Genomic DNA, 3,767 nt, shown 5'->3' on the forward strand with positions numbered 1-3,767 from the left:
CCTACTGTACAATTTGTACATGAGATGGGCCTGCCCTAGATAGACTGTTGTTACTGAAAGACACTGCAAGCCTAACAAGGACCCACTACAAACTTCATCCAACTGCAGAGTTAGCTGATGGTCAGACTACTTAGCCTACACAGGTCTACTGGTTACTCAGATAAGTTAGGCCTACTTGTGTGTGTGTGTTTTTAGTTTTTTTTTTTTACTTTTGTCATCATGTCCTATATAAAAACAAAATGAGAACTTGTGTATTGGAACTGCTATCAACACAGACGTGAAAAGTGGCTTTGACACACCCAAGACCTGCCACCCAATATGACTGCTGAAGAAGCAAAACAAGGCGACTACATGGTCTGTGAAGATCATTTCAGGCTGAAAACCTGCATTTCAAAGTATGTATACATTAATGCTATACCAAATGAAACTCCTTAAAACACACATGCACCGACTTAACTCATCACACAAGTACATTATTGTAAACACGGAGGTGGTAAAAACATGTTAAAGCACAACAGACACATACGTATTTATATTGTAGGCCATTAAGCAAGTAGAAGTTTTTATTTTACTTTGTGATAAATTTACTATTACTATAACAATATAAAAGTACAGTTCGAATTAGTGTTGTCGTTTTCTCTCCAAGGGTCAAAGAACACGTCTGACTCCAGGTGCTGTCCCCATCCTTGTCAGGCAACAGGTCACCCCTGTTCAGAGGAAAAGAGGTAATGCACTTAATTTCAATCCTAAAAAAACCCAATACTCTGTTAATAACAAAACCCCCAAATGTCCAACATTAACATTTCATTCAATAACATTGGTCTTATAATACTTTGAATAAAATGGTTAACAACAAAAGCGTGTAGTTTTGGTTGATATTACTGAGGAAAATTTGGCGTATTTTAACACACCGAAAAGAAGGTTAACCCGGTAATCATTAGGGAATGTGGCAAAACAGAACGGTGGATAAAACCTCACTGCAATTGACATTTTAAAAGACAGAAGTTGTGTCATGAAGACCACGACAATCCCACAATGGCAAACCAGAGGCCAGATGTAGCAATTCTTACTTTATGGGAAAGATTGCATTAAAACCAGCGGTCACATCCACAATGAGGAAAGGTTCATCTTATGTCAAGCAGTAGATAGGGGACATTTTGTGTGAAGGGTTCATCTGTATGCAGGACAGACTGAGGCTTGAGCCCTGTGACTGTCATAATGTCATTATGTGATTTTTATTGTCAAAGACAAATGTTGATGTCTGAAATCGCCAAACGCCAAAGAACTGCAAGTAACTGGCAAGTCCAAAACTGGCAACGTTGAATGGCATGATGGCCAGACGAGGCATGACCAAGTACATTCCCTACAACTTGTGTTGCTTTTCAACATTAACCGTTAATATATGGCGTTAGATATTTCCAGTTACCAGAATGGCAAGTGATGACTAAGTTGTGCATTAAAGGCTCAGTGTAATGTCATGATAGTGTAGTACTGTGGTTAACTTTTCAATAAGTTATCTGTGGCATCACTGAATACATAGCCACTGGTGCCTTTCTCATTAATAACACAGCAAAACCCTTCTGTTGGTGATGACTCTTTTGAACTTACTTCACTATGGATATTTCCTCTATGAGGCAGAGAGCAATGCAAAGTAGAAATGCCCACATACCACAACAGTACTTGAGTGCAGTGCATATGATTTCTTCACAAGTTCCAGGCCATCTGCTGTTTTCCAACACATAATGATGGTGGTGGCGTGGAATCTTGATCACTTCCAAAGACTGTAATTCACACAGAAACATTAGGAAATTCTAAACCATATGCCAATTTGTTTTCCCCATATGCATGCAGCTGTCAACATACCTATGGACACCAAGGAGGATCCAGAGGAGCATGTAGGCACATCAAGCAACCTGGAGCCACTGCTGCAAAAAAGTCAAGACAATGGATGATCAATGGATGAACAACTGATTCTGTGACGTCTATCTGTCCATACAGCTGTGCACACTGAAGGAGGGAAAGTGGTTCTGTGACTCAGTCCATTCCAAGGAATAGGCAGGAGTTTTTTTTAACAGCCAAATTGCCTTAGCCAACTACCTACATCCTACGTATTACTGACACGATGGTGTCATAGATCATAGCTGATCCCTTCCATCCAGCACATCGACGTTTTACTCCCCTTATGGAATCTTGAGAACCTGAACATCCTGGTTTAGAGACAGCACATAGCCACTGGCCTGACTGGTCTGACATTTGAACCTGCTCTGAATTATGACATGCCTACAATGTAATATTTTGTATGCACATCACCATTCCACTTCAATAACCACTTTAGCAATTTCATATGTGACTTGACCACTGTTCACGGTGTATATGTGTGTGTCCACAGCTGTCTGCCATGCATGCGATCTGTTGTTTCTGTCCATTAGGCCTACAGCCTGTATTTGATGTTGGGATGTGCCAAAACAAACCTGTCAACCATGTTGGCATGGAAATAATAACCTCATTAATTGTTGCAGCTTGAAAAATAAATTTCTATTTGGATTGCATTTCGTTGTTGATTCATGATTCTTTACAGCAACCATCGTAGGCCTAGGCCTATGAAATAGAGCTCTACACCGGAGCTATGGTCGGAGGGTTGTGCCACTAGTCCACAAGTTTGTCAGTTCTACATGCACGCGTTTTATACAAATAAGTAACTCAAATCAAATGTACAACAAGCCATCACCTGATTCATGAATGCCAACCATCACAATTTCATAGCGGTGTTCTCAAAGCTAGAACCAGCCAACTGTCCAAAATGCTGGTGAGATTTCAGTTTGGCTAGAACTCTAGAACCTAGTCATATCCACTTGCCCCATTAGATATGAGCGTGTTTGGCCCATTATAACTTAAAACTTCTAGCCATTTTGGCTGGTCTGCTTAGAACACAGGGAATTGGGAAAAAAACACAGCATGTTGCGACATGGGTTGTCTTACGTTGCGCACGAAGAAGATAGCTTAAAATGATATGTTGCCTGAAATAGTTTTAATATGCCTGCCGATAACCGATGCATATTAGTTGTTATTAAGCCGTATGCTAGCGATACCCCATCCCATTTGGCAAAACACGACATGCACAAAACACAAATCGGAGACTTAAGTAGCCTAATAGCCCGCACTCACATCAGTATTTGCTCCAAAACACATACCTCTTCATCCATGAGAATATTTTCAAAACAGCCGTCTCTCTGGCTGAAGTTTCCACGGACGGCAAACAAACCACATGGCCACCAGCAAACAAACCGATTAGGTACGAGCAGTCGTAAAGGTTTACGTTTGCACTTGTGTCGAGGCGTCGAGATGATTGGATCAATGACGGCGCAGCTCAGCAACCGATTGGCTCTTGTTGCCAAGTAGGCGGGAGATGAGCAGGCATTCGACGTTTTGGCGTTACGATTTCACACCATGTATTCCTATGGAGACATTCGTCAGTGTTGTATCTCCTTGTTAGACTACCTCTGGTTATGGCCAAGGAAGCTGACAGGGTTGGGGCGAGGGGGAGGCGGGGAACAAAGGGGCCAGTTGTCCTGAGCCCAGGAGAGGGGGCCCAGAATTGTGTTACTGTGACCGTGTTATCACTTTGCTCTTTAAAATGTTTATATGTGGACTATAATCTTTACATGTACTTGAATGAGTTTAGGGATGCACCAACTCCATCGAGGTGTGAAAGGGGGGCACACAAAAAAAATTGTGTGGCACGACCCATGTCAGGGGGGCATTGGTTG

At 41.8% G+C, this 3,767-nt stretch overlaps 2 long non-coding RNA genes across 2 annotated transcripts; one reads left to right on the forward strand and one right to left on the reverse strand.

The window, feature by feature from the left end:
- Positions 1-221: 221 nt before the first annotated feature.
- On the forward strand, positions 222-1,932 carry LOC134442463 (uncharacterized). The gene is made up of 3 exons (XR_010033382.1): positions 222-395; positions 647-725; positions 1,852-1,932. It is a non-coding gene; the product is annotated as an uncharacterized LOC134442463 (long non-coding RNA).
- Positions 615-1,935, reverse strand: LOC134442462 (uncharacterized). Its single transcript, XR_010033381.1, has 3 exons — positions 1,864-1,935; positions 1,670-1,781; positions 615-707 (listed from the first exon to the last, which is right to left on the reverse strand). It is a non-coding gene; the product is annotated as an uncharacterized LOC134442462 (long non-coding RNA).
- Positions 1,936-3,767: the final 1,832 nt, after the last annotated feature.

This window comes from Engraulis encrasicolus, unplaced genomic scaffold (genome assembly GCF_034702125.1).
Source record: "Engraulis encrasicolus isolate BLACKSEA-1 unplaced genomic scaffold, IST_EnEncr_1.0 scaffold_166_np1212, whole genome shotgun sequence".
Lineage (NCBI taxonomy): Eukaryota > Metazoa > Chordata > Actinopteri > Clupeiformes > Engraulidae > Engraulis > Engraulis encrasicolus.